This window comes from Anolis carolinensis, chromosome 2, assembly GCF_035594765.1.
Source record: "Anolis carolinensis isolate JA03-04 chromosome 2, rAnoCar3.1.pri, whole genome shotgun sequence".
Taxonomy (NCBI): domain Eukaryota; kingdom Metazoa; phylum Chordata; class Lepidosauria; order Squamata; family Dactyloidae; genus Anolis; species Anolis carolinensis.
In genome coordinates, this window is record NC_085842.1 from 192,065,219 (window position 1) to 192,083,836 (window position 18,618).

Genomic DNA, 18,618 nt, shown 5'->3' on the forward strand with positions numbered 1-18,618 from the left:
AAGCAGCTACAACCTTAGTGGCTGCTTTTTGAAAGACGGTAGCAGTGCCAGGAGGGGCAGAAAGGGTCCTTAACCCTCCCTGAGTTCTTCTCGCCTTTCAGTGTTGTCCTTCTGGCTTTGTAGAACTTCCCCAAATCTAAAAAGCATTCCCCATCTTTTAACTCGGGCCACACAGTGCTTTTTGCACAAAATGTAGTAGGAAATGCAGTCAACGGGGACAATAAATAGTTCAGAAAGCCCCAGGGCACTTTGACTCATAGCAGCCCTGCAGCTCGCAAAGTGGAGCATGCTGAAGGATAAAAGGTCTCCTTGCCCTGCCTCTGCTTGTCCAGTTCCTTTCAAGCTCCAAGATATACAAGGGGTTGCTTAGCTGTTATGTTCTGGGACAAAAGACCAGCCAAAGGCTCTGCCCAGAAGTTGAGTCATCTGGCCAGGAGACAATTCTCTGGTGGTGTGTCTGGCTCCTGTCTTCTTTTCATGCCCTCCTCCATTCAATTGCTAGGTGGTACTTTCTTTTGTTTTGTTCATGCCCGAACAACAGTATGGTGTGCCAGCAACAAAGCCGGCTTCTCTTTCTGGATCCCTCATATCCACACCCTGCAAAGGTGAAAAAGATTGTCGCACTTGTCTTGGACAGGGTAAACTCACACAGTCATGCTGAAGCTGTTTTGAAATGTGGTTATAATCGCTGTTTGAGAGCCAGCATGGTGTAGCGCATGGCGTGTTGGTCTCAGTGTGCATTTACACTGAATAATTAACGCAGTTTGATACCAGTTTAATTGCCATGGACCAATGCTATGGAATAATGGGAGTTGTAGTTTTACAAGATCTTTGGTGAGGCACCAGCGCTCTTTGGCAGAAAAGGCTAAAGGTCTTATGACACTACAACTTTCATGGTTCCATAGCATTGAGCCCAGGCAGTTAAAAATGTTGTCATACTACAGTCATTCTACAGTGTAGATGTGCCTGAGACATTGGGAGACCAGAGTTTGAATCCTGCTTGGCTGCAGGAGCCTGTTTGAGACCTTGGGCAAGTCAGCTTAAGAGAAAATCAAGGGCAAACTCCCTCTGCACAAATGCAAAAAAACTCCCTCTTGCAAAGAAAATCCAATAATAATAATAATAATAATAATGCAAAGACTTTGGCACAAGCCAGCAAAGGTGGTCCCAGCGGTGATCAGCACACTGGGTACAGTGCCTAAAGACCTTGGCCGATACTTGAAAACAATCAGTGCTGACAAAATTACAATCTGTCAGCTGCAAAAGGCTACCCTACTCGGATCTGCACGCTTTATTCGCTGATACATCACATAGTCCTAGACATTGGGGAAGTGTCCGATGTGTGATCCAATACAAAAGCAGCATAGTGATCTTTTTTGCTGTGTAATAATTTTGTTGTGTATCTAATAATAATAATAATAATAATCATCATCATCATCATCCAGAGTGACAAAGTTCTGGAACACAACACACCAGACATCACAGTGGTGGAAAAGAAAAAAGTTTGGATCATTGATGTTGCCATCCCAGGTGACAGTCGCATTGACGAAAAACAACAGGAAAAACTCAGCCGCTATCAGGACCTCAAGATTGAACTTCAAAGATTCTGGCAGAAACCAGTGCAGGTGGTCCCAGTGGTGATGGGCACACTGGGTGCTGTGCCAAAAGATCTCAGCCGGCATTTGGAAACAATAGACATTGACAAAATTACGATCTGCCAACTGCAAAAGGCCACCCTACTGGGATCTGCGCGCATCATCTGAAAATACATCACACAGTCCTAGACACTTGGGAAGTGTTCGACTTGTGATTTTGTGATACGAAATCCAGCATATCTATCTTGTTTGCTGTGTCAAATTAAAATAAAAGTAATTTTATTTCTTACCTCTCTTCATGGCTTGTGGCAGGTCACAGCACAATCAAACACACAAACATTTCAAACATTCTATAAACACACATTTTAAAATGTAGTTCTATAAAAGATAAATATTTAAATGTATTTCTATAAAATACATATTGAATACATAGGGCAGACATTAAAACACAGGACACAAGTTTAAAATTCATGCCTAAAACTGGTTGAGTTTTAATGGTCAGGTTGCCGGAGGTTGAGAACAACCTGTAGGTACAAAAAAACAAATGTGAGAGAACTGGGCTTTTGAATCTCTTTCTTTTCCACTTTACGATATTGCGGCATACAGCAAAGAAGGTCTACCTCACCTAGGACTGTCTTCTTTTTGGACCTCCGATTTCCCAAAAACCAATCCCAGTCCTGTTTACCAAGAGCCTGTGATCTTGTTTGAGTTTTTTTACTACAATTTCTACACTTTTACATGAGTATACAGCATGAGCTTATTTTTAATTTGGACTCTATAAACTGTGTGTGCGTGCGCCTTCAACTTGCTTGTTGGCTTATGGTAATCCCATGAGTTCTATAGGATTTTCTTTTAGCTCTCACCTTACTCAGTTTCACCTTCACTTTATTTTTAATAAACTTTATTAGCATGTTTGAAATTCACCTATTGAGTCCAGATTGTAGGTGGAAAGAGGCTGCAGTTAGGGTTATTTTTCTGGTTTTGTTCTGTTTTTGCAGGGCTCAGCCAACATCGATAACACCTCATCCACTTCCTTCGTTTCCCTCCCCATCATTTTAGGTCACATTCTCCAAAGTTAAGGGCAGATCTCCACCATAAGTGCTCTGCAGCCTTCCTAGCAAACACCTGCAAAGATGAACGTGAGTCAACAGTGAGATGTAGCAGCTAAAAAAGCCAATGCAATTCTAGGTTGAATCAATAGGAGGATAGTGTCTAGAGTAAAGCAAGTCATAGTTCCACTCTATTCTGCTTTGATCAGACCTCAGCTTGGGTACTGTGTCCAGTTCTGGGCACCACAATTCAAAAGGGATATTGACAAGCTGTAACATGTCCAGAGAAGAGCGACCAAAATGACCAATGGATTGGAAGCAAGGCCCTATGAGGAGCTGGGTATGTTTAGCTTGGAGAACAGAAGGTTGAACATGAGAATTCCGTATATACTCAAATATAAGCTGACCCGAATATAAGCCAAGGCATCTAATTTTACCACAAAAAACTGATAAATCATTGACTCAAGTATAAGCCGAGGGTGGGAAATTTCAGAAATAAAAATAGATAACAAAAAATTACATTAATTGAGGCATCAGTAGGTTAAATGTTTTTGAATATTTACATCAAGCTCTAATTTAAGATAAGACTGTCTGTAAGGGAGCTAATAACCACTGCCACCAATTTGTAAAGGACTACGAACGTCTAAGGTTCTTTCAGGCAGGGGGAATCTTTTAAATCCCACCGCTGCCACTAATTTGCGAAGATGCAGCCATCAATGAGTCAGAGAGGCGACCCTTTACTTTTTTTTCTTTCTTCTTCTTTTTCACTTTAGATGGTAGCATAACTTAGTTTATAATATATGCGATAGAGACTTAGATGTTGGAGGAACAATAACAAGATTATTCAGGCACAGAGCTTAGTGGTTACAATATTGTTCTCACTTAGAGGCACTTTCATTAACAGTTACAATACTAGAATAAGATGAGTCAAACTCCCTAAAGTGTCACTTGTTTAACTTAAAGTAGTCAGAACTTCATCCTCTGACACTTTTAAACCGTAGTCACCCCTGTGATATACGATCACAGATTCTCTGTTCCTTACTAGGACACAGACTACATAAAATAAGTCACCAAACTTATTTTAAACCGACTCAAAATGAACAATTGAGTCCCTTGATCCCCTCAACTTAGGATTAATCTTCCCTGTGCCTCATCAGAGCACAGACTAAAACCCCTTTTTAAAACTCTTCACTTCTTCAACAAAACGGCAGTTGGCTCTGCCTACTTCTCCATGACAACCAGCCTCTGAGTGCAGAGAAGCAATAACTGCAATACTCACCCTTTTAAAACACAAACACACAATTAAACATAACATCTGTAAACCAAAAATTCATACTTCATTACAGTCTAACTCCATTTAAATCATTATTTTCATCTTCTTCAATGTAAATGTGCTTATGTATCCGTTTAATAATAATAGTAATAATAATAATAAATACAGGAAAATAATACATTAAATAATAAATAGAGTAGAATAATAAATGTAATAATAATAAGATCAGAGTGAAATAATAAATGTATTAATAATAATAATAAAAATAGAGTAAAATAAATGTATTAGTAGCAACAATAATAGAGTACAATAATAAATGTAATAATAATAGAGTAAAATAATAAATGTAATAATAGCAATAATAATAGAGAAAAATAATAAATGTACCATATATTCTTGAGTATAAGCTGACCCAAATATAAGCCAACCAGGATCCTCACCCAAGTATAAGCCAAGAGGGGCTTTTTTAGTCCTAAAAAAAGGGCTGAAAAACTAGGCTTATACTCGAGTATATACAGTATGTTTAAATATTTGAAAGGATGTCATATTGAGGAGAGAGCAAGCTTCTTTTCTGCTGCCCTAAAGATCAATGGATTCGAACTGCGGGGGGAGAGTTTCCACATAAACATTAGGGTTATGGTAAGAGTTGTTTAGGAGCCCAGTGGTCAGTGGTTCAGTGGTCAGTGGTTCGAATCATGATGAGAAAAAAAGGCATCTCTACTGAAGTTTTATCACCAATCTTTGTTTCCACAACAAGCAATTTTTTTCAAAATCCAACTATCACAGGGACAGAAAATGAGGTGAAATCTTCTGAACAGGGGCACAGATAGAAAAACTAACAACACAGAGATGTTAATCCCTCCCAATGCGATCCAAAGCTAGTATCTCTCTCTCTATATCTATATCCGTTTATCTATCTATCTGAGGAGCCCCCGGTGGTGCAGTAGATTAAACCACTGAGCTGCTGAACTTACTGACTGAAAGTTTGGCAGTTCGAATCCAGGGAGCCCGCTGTTAGCCCCAGCTCCTGCTAACCTAGCAGTTCGAAAACATGCAAATGTGAGTAGATAAATAGGTACCGCTCTGGTGGGAAGGTAACGGGGCTCAATGCTGGCCACATGACCTTGGAGGCATCTACGGACAATGTTGGCTCTTCGGCTTAGAAATGGAGATGAGCACCAACCCCCAGAGTTGGACACGACTAGACTTAATGTCAGGGGAAAACCCTTACCTTTACCCTTAAGAGTTATCTGACAGTGGAATGCACTGCTGCTTTGGAGCGTTGTGGAGTCTCCTTCTCTAGATGGCTGGCTGGCCATCCATCAGAAGTGATTTGATTGTGTATGCCTGCATGGCAGAAGGGTTTGGACTGGATAGTCCTGGGAGTGCCTTCCAACTGTTATGAATATCTGATTCTCCCTGCAGCCCGAGATACCTTTTCTGGGGTTTCGGAAAGGCATCTCACCCTAATGAGTGATGGCTTGCCAGCTGGTTTCTTTGGAGTCATAGGGCTCTGCAGGTTACCCTTCCCAGCCTGGGAATTTTTCCCCATCTCCACTCACATGTCCCTTTGTGAAGCTTCTTTGTCTCTGCCATCTCTCAGAAATGACCCCACCTTGAACCCAGTGGCACAGATTGATTGCACTGCTTTCGTCTCCGTTGAAAGTGGAGAAGAGAGGAAAATGAAAATATTCACCAATTATTTTTCTCCTGCATGGGAATTCATTGGTGACAGGAGAAATGAGTGTTTCTCAGAAGCATGCATGTGTGCCATAGGGTTTGATTATAACCAGTTTCGTCCTTGAGTTTCAGACAACCAATTTACAAACTACTCTTAGTTAGGAATGGGATTCAGACAACAGAAAGTGAGGAAAATCTACCCCTTGGAAGGGAAATTCACTTCTGGAAGAGTTATCATAGGGGAAAGGTGTCTCCACTGAAGTTCTATCTCCCATCCTTGTTTCCACAACACGCCAAATTTTTCAAAGTCCAATTCTCCCAGAGACAAAAAGTTAGGTGAAATCTTCCGAACAGGGACACAGGCAGCAAAACAAACACCACAGGGGTGTTAACCCTTATCTATGTTTTTCAAAGCATATATTACTTTAAAAACGTACTGCAGAGAAGAGATGTTGGATGTTTATTTAATTATATTATTATATTATAACCACTGCCACTAGTGTAAAGATGTTTATAATGCGGCCACTAGATGTAAAGGGAATTATCCACACTTGCCACCACTATGGGAAGATATAGCCACTAGCTACTTAGAGAGGAGACCTTTTAAATTTTGTTTTTCTTCTTTCTTCTTGTTTGTTTTTGATGGTAATATATATGACAGAAGCTGAGATGTTTAAAAGAACAATAACACGTTTATTCTGGCACAAAGCTTAATGGTTACAGTAACTTTCTCTTTAGAGGCACTTTGGTTAACAGTTGCAAGGCTAGAATAAAGTGTTTCAAACTTCTTAAAATGTCACTTCTTTCTTTACTGTTCTAAACTGCAGTCACCCTGTGAATTACAATCACAGATTATCTGTTCCTCATCAGAAGACAGACTACCTTAAAATAAGTCACCAAACTTATTTTAAATTGACTCAAAAATAAGCATTTGAGTCTCCCTGATCCCTTCAACTGAGGATCAGTCTTCACTGTACCTCATCAGGGCACAGACTAACTGCTTCTTTTTCAAACCTGCACTTCTCCAACAAACCGGCAGTTGGCTCCGCCCACTTCTCCATGGCAACCAACTCATGAGTGCAGAGTAACTGAAATATTGACCCTTTTAAAATGCAATTAAACATGATGTTTACAGATGTAAACTAAAAAAATTCACACTTATTTATTTATTTACAGTATTTATATTCCGCCCTTCTCACCCGAAGGGGACTCAGGGCGGATCACATTACACATATAAGGCAAACATTCAATGCCGTGACATAGAACAAAGACAGAAGACAAACGCAGGCTCCGAGCTGGCCTTGAACTCATGACCTCTTGGTCAGAGTGATTGGTCTCAGCTGGCTGTTTCAACTCGCTCACTTACCTGTTCCAACTTATATATAAATTCAACTTAAGAAAAAACCTTCAGAACCTATCTTGTATGTAAATTGAGGACAGCCTGTACACATTTTGGACTATCAATTTATTACTTAGAACTTGAAAAAGTGGATAGAGAGATAGATAGAATAGACAGATAGCCAGACAAACAGAACTAACATTTTCATCTCATTTATAACTTGGGGACTGGCTGTACATGTTGGCACATTGGCTTTGGACTGCAGGAAAGTAAAGGTTTTGTCAGGAAAAAAAAATGAATTCCTTTGGATAACTTGATTTTTTTCATGTCAGGAGCAACTTGAGAAACTGCAAGTTGCTTCTGGTGTGAGAGAATTGGCTGTCTGCTAGGACGTTGCTCAGGGGATGACGGATGTTTTGATGTTTTACTATCCTTGTGGAAGACTTCTCTAATTTCCCCGCATGGAACTGGAGCTGATAGAAGGAGCTCATCTGTGCTCTCCCCGGGTTGGATTCAAACCCACAACCTTCAGGTCAGCAACCCAACCTTCAAGTTATCAGTCCTGCTGGCACAAGGGTTTAACCCAATGAGCCACCGGGGGCTCTGGATAACTTGATAAAATGCATAAAATAAAATGTAATCTTCTAGTGCTTACCACAATAGATCCTGAAAATAAATGGTAGGTGAAATATAGGATGTAACGAAAGGGGAAAATGGGACAATTGCCCCTCCCAATAAGAGCCCCCTTCCTGTTAAGGGTAGGTAAAAGGTTTCCCCTGACGTCAAGTCCAGTCATGTCTGACTCTGGGGGTTGGTGCTCATCTCCATTTCTAAGCCAAAGAGCCGGCGTTGTCCGTGGACACCTCCAAGGTCATGTGGCCGGCATGACTGCATGGAGCGCCCTTACCTTCCCACCGGAGCGGTACCTATTGATCTACTCACATTTGCATGTTTTCGAACTGCTAGATTGGCAGGAACTGGGGCTAACAGTGGGCGCTCATTCCGCTCCCGGGATTTGAACCTGGGACCCTTCGGTCTGCAAGTTCAGCAGCTCTGTGCTTTAACACACTGCGCCACCACCAGGGGCCCTGGCCATCACTTTACTAGACAATAAATCAGATCTTATTGCTTAAGGTAAAGCTAAAGGTTTTCCCCTGACATTAAGTCTAGTTGTGTCCGACTCTGGGGGTTGGTACTCATCTCCATTTCTAAGCTGAAGAGCTGGCGTTGTCCGTGAAAACCTCTTAGGTCATGTGGCCAGCACCTTCCCGCTTTTTATCGACTCACATTTGCATGTTTTTGAACTTCTAGGTTGGTCGAAGCTGGGGCTAACAGCAGGAGCTCACTCTGCTCCCCGGATTCAAACTGCTGACGTTTCATCAGCAAGTTCAGCAGCTCAAAGTGCCACTGAGGGCACCTCATTGCTTAAATGTGGGGGTAAATATGGCATATACTGGAGTTAGTTACCTTCCCACATTCCTGTAAAATACATAGCACTTTGTATAGGTTAAGCCAGCATGGTGTAGTGGCTTGGATGTCAGACTATCGGCCCCTCCACACAGCCATATAACCCAGAATATCAAGGCAGAAAATCCCACAATACAGTAGAGTCTTACTTATCCAAGTTTCTGGATTATCCAAGCTATTTTTGTAGTCAATGTTTTCAATATATCGTGATATTTTGGTGCTAAATTCGTAAATACAGTAATTACAGCATAACATTACTGGGTATTGAACTGCTTTTTCTGTCAAATTTGTTGTAAAACATGGTGTTTCGGTGCTTAATTTGTAAAATCATAACCTAATATGATGTTTAATAGGCTTTTCCTTAATCCCTCCTTATTATCCAAGATATTCGCTTATCCAAGCTTCTGCCGGCCCGTTTAGCTCGGATAAGTGAGACTCTACTGTATCTGCATTGAACTGGGTTATCTTAGTCCACACTGCCATATATTCCAGTTCAAAGCAGAAAATGTGGGATTTTATTCAGCCGTGTGGAAGGGGTCTATGTCTCTCAAGATCGGAGTTTGAATCCCCGCACAGCTAAAAATAACCACTGGATTACCTTGGACAAGTCTCACTCTATCAGCCTCAGAAGGAAGCAAGTAGAAGCTCCTTCTGAATAATTCTTAGTAAGAAAACTCAGTGAGAAGTTCACCTTAGAATCATAGAGTTGGAAGAGATCACAGAGGCCATCCAATTCAACCCTCTGCCATTCAGGAAAAGCACAATCAAAGCACTCCCGACAGATGGCCATCCAGCCTCTGTTTAAAAGCCTCTAAAGAAGGAGCCTCCACCACATTCCAAGGCAGAGAGTTCCACTGTTGAACATCTCTTACAATTAAGGTTTTCATAAGTCGGAAATGACTTGAAGACACAGAATAATCACTGTAAAGATGGTCCTGGGAAGAAAAGATTTCTGCCTCTCATTTGTCAATTAGGCAGTTTATCTGCCTTTGCTGTTTGGGAGGGAGAAATAAGAAAAGAGAGGAATCCCTCATATTTGTATGAAGATGACATCACCTTCTGTTGCTCATCATGGCAACGACAGTTGTGGATGTTTTCAGTCAATGAAATCACTTCAGGGAGAAGTTAAATTGGGGAATATTTCTTGAAATGTGTTTTTTTATGTGTGTGTTTGCCAGAATCCCCAGTTTAGTGTGGGTGTGTGGTGCTTTGATGTGGCTTGGGAGCCAGTGCTGGGAAGAAAACATTGCGGAGGAGTATTCTGTATGGGAAGCTCTCGGGAACATGATGAGACTTGCCAGGAGCGGTGGTGGTCTTAGGAAAAGTGTTGTGTTGCCAGCCTGGCAGAGGTAAAGCACTCTGTGGGAATACACAGGACTCCATGCCCCTCTGTGCACAGCTATCCTTTGCTTAATTTCTGTAAGGAAAAGTCATAGGTAGCTGTCACTCCAGATTACCTTCTGGGACACAGAAATTGTGTGCTTTGATTTACAGTGCCTCTTCGAATGAGATACCTCCAGGAGACCCTGCTTTTCCCAGATCTGCCCAGGAGTTTTTGATCTATGCCATCCCTCTGTATTGGCCTCTTGCTTCCTTTCTACTTGCTTCCAGTTTCCCCAACATCTTTTCCAATTACACTATGTAACATGATTTTTGTTCCTGGGTTATAAACATCATTTCTTAATTAGTTATATCATAAAAACAAAGGCAAAGTTTATTAAACTGCAAAAACTTTGTTTTTACGGGACATCCTGCAGCACATTTTGCTCTAGTTTTTCAATGAATATCTCATTGAGTCTCAACCAATTCAACATAGTTTGTGGCAGCCACAAAAACCAAGTTTCTGGAGTATAACAACTACTTTCAAAGTAAGTACAGCACAATTAAACACGAGTAACACTTTCAAACCAGGAACATAATTTTTTCAAATTTTGTTACATAGTATTATTATTACACAAGTATTGAGCATTTAAAAGTAGAGTCTCACTTATCCAACATAAATGGGCCAGCAGAACGTTGGATAAGTGAATATGTTGGGTAATAAGGAGAGATTAAGAAAAAGCCTATTAAACATCAAAATAGGTTATGATTTTACAAATTAAGCACCAAAACTTCATGTTATACCACAAATTTGACAGAAAAGGTAGTTCATTACACATTAATGCTATGTAGTAATTACTGTATTTACGAATTTAGCACCAAAATATCACAATGCATTGAAAACATTGACTACAAAAATGTGTTGGATAATCCAGAATGTTGGATAAGTGAGTGTTGGATAAGTAAGACTCTACTGTATTGGTTTTATTTACTCTTTTCACGATGTCTGATCCATTTTGCTCTCCATCTGTAGCAAGAGGCTGTAAGAAAATCAAAATAATAATAGGGATCTTGGTGAAAAAAAGTTAGGGGTAACATGATTACCCTCTTTAAATAGTCAAGGGATGTCAGAGAGAAAAGAGAGCAAGTCTGTTCTCTGCTGTTCCAAAGGAAAGGACCAGCTCTAATGGTCTGAAACTACAGGAGAGTAGATTTCAATTGAACATTAGAAGGAACTCTAATGCCGAAAAGGACGGCGGGGTTTCTTTCTCTTGGCCTCCTTACTGCGGATCCTTCATTGGGCAGGGATTGGACGCAGTGGCCTATGGGACCCCTTCCAGTTGTTTGAAACTGTGCCTCTAAGGCTGTTTCTACACTGCCATATAAAACCCAGATTATCTGCTTTGAACTGGATTATATGGCAGTGTAGACTCATATAGGAGCCCCCGGTGGCGCAGCAGATTAAACTGCTGACTTGCTGACCAAAAGGTTGGTGGTTTGAATATGGGGAGTGGGGTGAGCTCCTACTGTTAGCCCTAGCTTCTGCCAACCTAATAATTTGAAAACATGCAAATATGAGTAGATCAATAGGTACTACTCCGGTACGGAGGTAACCGCGCTTCATGCAGTCAGGCCAGCCACATGACCTAGAAGATGTCTACGGACAACACTGGCTCTTCGGCTTAGAAATGGAGATGAGCACCAACCCCCAGAGTCTGACATGACTATACTTCATGTCAGGGGAAAACCTTTACCTTTACCTATATTTCCCCGAAAATAAAACAGTGTCTTATATTAATTTTTGCTCCCAAAGATGTGCTAGGTCTTATTTTCAGGGGATGTCTTATTTTTCCATGAAGAAGAATTCACATTTATTGTTTAACAAAAAAAGAACATTTATTATATACTGTACAGTAGTTGTCATCACAAATCAGCATAACCAGACAAACTGTGAATCCTATAAAGAATTTCTTGTTACTACCATTATTTTCATGTACAACAGGTATGTACATTTACCAATCCTGCATGCTCTGGTGTTCTGTTTGTCAGGCCTGCTTCCAAACAAAAACTTTGCTAGGTCTTACTTTCGGGGGAGGCCTTATATTTAGCAATTCAGCAAAACTTCTACTAGGTCTTATTTTTTGGGGATGTCTTGTTTTTGGGGAAACAGGATAGACTCATATAATCCAGTTCAAAGCAAATAATGTGGATCATCTGCTTTGATAATCTGTAATATATGGCAGTGTAAAAGGGCTGTCTGACTTAGAACAAATGGCTGTTACAATACATCAAGAGAAACTGCTTTTAAGAGAAACGCTGTATATGCTCCGAGGGACTTTTAACGCACAAGTTCTGGGAATAGGTTCCAGCAACTGAGCAGCATTCTGAGGCTGGACCTTGGTGAACCAAAGCTAAAATGAAGCCCTGGCTTCAATTCTAACTGTAGCTGTGCCTAGGTTTTGATTCTTTGTGGTGTGCTTGTGGGAATGAGAAAGTGCATACGTGAGAACTAGCTCTTGTCAAGAAATTATTTGATGGCCCCCAGGCAAGCCTGTTCTCTTTTCTCAGCCCTCCACCCACCACCTCTTCCAGAAAGGATCCTGCAGCTTGCTTTACGTCAGTTATTGTCTGAAAAGAAAAGGTCAATCCCATGTAGACAATGAGGTTGCTCTGGGTGTGTGTATTGGTGCTTGTACCCATGTGTGCACATTTCTCTGGGTTAGGAGAGGTCATCTGGGGCCTGTCTAGAATATTTTGGGTGTTGGGGTGAGGGAGTCTGCTCCAGTAGCACTAGAGGTATTTTGGTGCATGCAGTGTCTCTGTTAAGATCTGGTTGACAGAAGAGTACAATTACAAATAATATCCCAGAATACTTGTAAAATATGTAAACAAACACAATATAGTCTGTGCAGTAGGAGAACTATAATAACCATATAGCTATATGCTATAGGTAAAGGTAAAAGTTTCCCCTGACATTAAGTCCAGTCATGTCTGACTCTGGGGATTGGTGCTCATCTCCATTTCTAAGCCGAAGAGCCGGCGTTGACAGTAGACACCTCCAAGGTCATGTGGCCGGCATGACTGCATGGAGCGCAGTTACTTTCCAGCCGGAGCGGTACCTATTGATCTACTCATATTGGCATGTTTTCAAACTGCTAGGTTGGCAGAAGCTGGAGCTAACAGCGGGCGCTCACTCTGCTCCCAGGATTTGAACCTGCGACCTTTCAGTCTGCAAGTTCAGCAGCTCAGTGCTTTAACACACTTTGCCACCGGGGCTATAGTATAGCTATATGCTATACTATACGCTATATGGACATTATAGTTCTCCTACTGCACAGACTATATTGTGTTTGTTTACAAAAGACTACAATTCCCAGAGTACAAGCCATCCCTGAGTTGCAGACATCCAGCTTACATCCAACTCGTAGTTAAGAATGGGGTGAGGCAGCAGATAGTGAGACAAAACCTACCCATAAGAAGGGAAATTCACTCCTGAGTCATGATGAGAAAAAAGGCATCTCTACTGAAGTTTTATCACCAATCTTTGTTTCCACAACAAGCATTTTTTTTCAAAATCCAACTATCACAGGGACAGAAAATGAGGTGAAATCTTCTGAACAGGGGCACAGATAGCAAAACTAACAACACAGAGATGTTAATCCCTCCCAATGCGATCCAAAGCTAGTATCTCTCTCTCTCTATATCTATATCCGTTTATCTATCTATCTGAGGAGCCCCCGGTGGTGCAGTAGATTAAACCACTGAGCTGCTGAACTTACTGACTGAAAGTTTGGCAGTTCGAATCCAGGGAGCCCGCTGTTAGCCCCAGCTTCTGCCAACCTAGCAGTTCGAAAACATGCAAATGTGAGTAGATCAATAGGTACTACTCCAATAGAAAGGTATTTTATTTATTTATTTATTTACATAATTTTTACCCCACCCTTCTCACCTGGGGGGACTCAGGGTGGCTTACAAGAGTCGGTAAATTACATTGCCCAAAATACATTCAATAAAACAAGGACATGTCAATAAACAGTAAAACAGTACAACAGCAAGTAAAACACTAATTAGACTCTATTTAACCATGAATTATAAAATTTAAAATGCATGTATAGTTAAATTTGTCCACTAACACCTTCGCGTACACCTTGATTCACATCATATCTATCTCAGATGTTACTCCTCGAATGCTTGAGTACATAGCTATGTCTTCAAGGTAACAGTGCTCCATGCAGTCATGCCGGCTATATGATCTTGGAGGTGTCTACGGACAACGCCAGCTCTTCGTCTTAGAAATGGAGATGAGCACCAACCCACAGAGTTGGACACGACTAGACTTAATGTCAGGGGACATCTATCTATCTATCTATCTATCTATCTATCTATCTATCTATCTATCTATCTATCTATCTATCTATCTATGCCTGGAGTTACACTTTAAAAAGTACCTGTTCTGATTTACATCCAAATTCAACATAAGAACAAACATACAGAACCTATCTTGACTGTAACTCAGGGATTGCCTGTATGGGGCAAAAGAGATGAGACTTCAAAAAGATAAGAGCTGCCGTCAAAGGAGGCACAAAATGAATAATCCAAATGAGACAAAACACCCTCTTGCCATGATTTCTAGATATAGGTTTGGCACCTTCCCCTTTTTCAGCTCGCCAGATTCTACTTCCCATGAATAGCCTGGCAGTCTGTGTCGCTGGTGCCTGCTGTGTGCGTTTTTGTATTTGTGTAAGCCAGGCAGCAGTCTTCCGCGCAACCTGTGGGGCCAGCCAGACAACAAGCACCCACGGCCAGGGCCTTTTGTGTTGCAAATCACTTGCCAAAGTTCCCTGACCAAGCTGTCTTTAGAGGAGTCCTTTGTTCAAATTCTTTCTCCATTTCCCCTCCCCCTCTTGTGGACTGCTATCAGAGTCTACTGGGAACTGAAATCAATGCTGAATTGCCAGTATTAGGACTAAAGATAGACCACCACAATTTTGTTGCATTATTCTGCATTCCACCTGCATTTTTTTCTCCTCCGTGTGTGTTTGGGGTGGATGTTGCACATGTTAATGTTCTTTCAGGAGCCTCGGTGGCACAGCGGGTTAAACCGATGAGTTGCTGAATTTGCTGACTGAAGGGTCAGCAGTTTGAATCCAGGGAGCGGGGTGAGCTTCCGCTGTTAGCCTCAGCTTCTGCCAACTTAGCAGTTCAAAAACATGCAAATGTGAGTAGATCAATACATACTGCTCTGGTGGGAAGGTAATGCCGTTCTATGTAGTCATGCCGACCACATGAGCTTGGAGGTGTCTACGGACAACGCCGGCTCTTCGGCTTAGAAATGGAGATGAGCACCACACCCCAGAGTTAGACATGACTGGACTTAACATCAGGGGAAACCTTTACCTTTACCTATAGCTATATGGTCATTATAGTTCTCCTACTGCACAGACTATATTGTGTTTGTTTACATATTTTACTAGACTTAATGTCAGGAGAAAATCTTTTCCTTTACCTAATGTTCTTTCCCTCATATGCACTTTTTGTCACTGAGTAAGGGATTCTTTGCATATTTTCCCCCAAATATGTACAGTTTTAGCCATTCCATTTTGAAAATTGTGTGCATGTTGTTTCTCTGATCTGACTGCAGATGTGGGAATTCTCAAGGCAAAGTGTGCACCTTCTGACAACAAGCCTTAGAAAAGGCAAGGCAGGACTATTCTCTTAATTGAGGTTGTTGAAATTAATGACATTCTTTTCCACCCTTTGTTTGCATAACTTCATGAGATCCCACCCACCTTTCTTCCATCTTTGTACTTGGCAGATGATCTCTTAGTGGAAAGCCTTGGACTTGGATGCTCCACTTTTCTGGAGATGGTACTGAGCCTTTGTGTTGTTTTATTGTTCTGCCCAGATGTCTAGCATTGTGTGTCTCATTGATCAGCTGTGTTTCCTGCACAGGAAACTATCCTATATGGAGTCAGACTATGGATCCCTCTCACTCAGTATTGTCATTGCTGAGTGGAAACTGCTTTCCCAAATTTTGGGGCAAGATTCTTTCCAAGCCCCTCCTAATGATCCATGGTGTTTTATTGACCTAGCCTTGACTCTGCTTGTTTCAGAATCAGATGAACCCTATCTTCCCGATAGATTGTTGTTGTTGGTGTGAGCTTTCAAGTTGCATCTGATATGTGATGACCCTGCTGTAGGGTTTTCTTTAAATGTTTTGTTCAGAAAAGGCTACCACTACTGCTTTGAGCTGAGGATGAGACAGTGTGACTTACCCAGTAGGTTTTGATGGTTCAGCAGGGATTGCAGTGTGATCTCTCTCAGGCCCCTTCTACACTGCCATATAAAATCCAGGTTATGTGCTTTGAACTGGATTATATGGCAGTGTAGACTCATATAATCCAGTTGAAAGCAGATAATATGGATTATCTGATTTGATAATCTGAATTATATAGCAGTGCCCAGTACTCAAACCATTGCACCACACTTGTTCCAAGTCTGATATTCAGGCTTACAATCTTTTAAACGGATACCTAATTTATATATTCATAGGGGTGTGTGCACTGCTTAATATTTTGTACTATTCGATCCCTAAATTTCCCTTTACTTTTAGGCTGCCACATTTCTGGTTGAGTGTATCTTTCAAACACAGTTTTAGTCCGAAATATTTTTCAAAACTCTAACTGCAGGCCAGGTGGTACAGATCAGGGCTTCTTAAACTTTCTCCACTGACGACCCCTTCCTGCTTGAGAAATGTTTACATAATCCCAAGTATATAGCTGTATAAAATAGGCATAAGAATCAAACATTTGATGACAATAAATCAGCATTTGCAGGGCTTGATAAACAGGCTCATTTTCCTTTTTGTGGAGTACAGCTGAAGCAACTTCTGCAGAGTCCATTGTAAATGCTGCAACAGATTTGTGTAAATGAGTGATGTTCAGGAACCTTTTACTGTTACCAAGTTCTTTGTGATCCCCAACACTGAGCTAAGGGAACCCCGTTTGGAGCCACAATTTAAGAAACAACAGTATAGCTCATTCTTTGTGTGTATAAAAGACCCCATGTTTAATTCCATGTGCCAAACTGGGGCCTAAATATCCTTAGGGCATCAGATTTTGTGTGATATTAGAAGGTAAGCAGGATCAGCTCTGGTTGTGAATGGGGCTGAGACAACAGGAAGTGAAATTTAGTCCTGAAAGAGTTGTCATGGCAAAAGGTGTCTCCATTGAAGCTTTATCATCTTAACAACAAGCCATTTTTATCAGAATCCAATCAGAGGGACAGAAAGTGAAGTGAAATCTTTTGAACAGGGGCACAGACAGCAAAACAAACACCACTGAGTGTTATCCCTTTCCTATGCTATCCAAAGCTTATATACACACACATATATGGTTGGACTTACATTTTAAAAATAGACCTGTTCTGACTTACATACACATTCAACTTAAGAACAAAACCTGCAAAACCTATCTTGTCTATAATTTGGGAGCTGGCTGTACTTAGATTGGAGACCACCAACTAATAGCAAGTGCTGTGGACTGTACTTCGGAGCAAGGAACTTACAGAGCCACTGCTGAGTACTCCTTGCCTGATGATGCATCTAGTCTGTAGAATTAATGCAATTTTGACTCTATTTGAACTGCCATAGCTTAGTGCTATAGAATATGGGAGTTGTAGTTCTGCAGTCTTTAGCAGTGCCTCACCGAACTACAATTCCCAAGAGTCCATGGCATTGGACCTTGGCAATTAAAATGGTGTCACACTGAATTCATTCTGCAGTTTAGATGCACCCTAAGAAAACTCTATTACATTGGTTCTCAACTTTCCTAATGCCGCAACCCATTAATACAGTTCCTCATGTTGTGGTGACCCCCAACCAGTAAATTAATTTTGTTGCTACTTCATAACTGTAACTTTGTTACTGTTATGAAACGTAATGTAAATACCTGATATGCAGGATGTATTTTCAATCACTGGATCAAATTTGTCACAAATACCCAATACGCCCAATTTTTTTAAAAAAATATATATATTATTTTAGGAAATATAACAGACAATCATGAAAGCGAAAAACAAGAAGTAAAATAAAATAGACACATACAAAAATAAGAAAAAAGATACAGAAAGATATAAAGGTTTATGCTGTAGTGTACAGCCAGCGCTTGTTAAACTAATGGATATTCACAGAATGGCTGTACCATTGTTATACCTTAACTTATCTTTGTCCCCCTAACCCCTCACCCGTGAGCCCAACCCCCTAGACCTCCGATACCCCTCAGTAAGGATCACGTAACTAACCATCAACTATCCATGTATCTTCTTTCGCTAAATCCCCTTTATGGCAATCCTCAAATCTACCTTTGTGTTCTTTTTCAGATACCCAAGTGCCAGCCTCCATTTGTTTAGAAAATCCTCATTATTTCCTCCTCTGTTATTATTTGTCAGCATGGCCATTTGGATATATTCCCCCAGTTTATCTCTCCAGTCTTTAATACCTAGTTCTTCTTCCCCTTTCCATGTTTTAGCTATTATTAGTCTTGCTGCAACAAAACAATATTGGCAAATTTCTTCATCTCCTGCGCTAATACGCCTTCTAAATAAACCTAATAGGCACATTTCCGCCCAAATTTGAATACTGGTGGTGTTGGGAGGGATTGATTTTGTCATTTGGGAGTTGTAGTTGCTGTAGTTGCTACAATCAAAGAGCATTCTGAACTTCACCAGCAATGGAATTGAACCAAACTTGGCACACAGAACTCCCATGACCAACAGAAAATACTGGAAGGGTTTGGTGGGCATTGACCTTGAGTTTTGGAGTTGTAGTTCACCTACATCCAGAGAGCACTGTGGACTCAAATAATGATGGATCTGGACCAAACTTGGGACAAATAC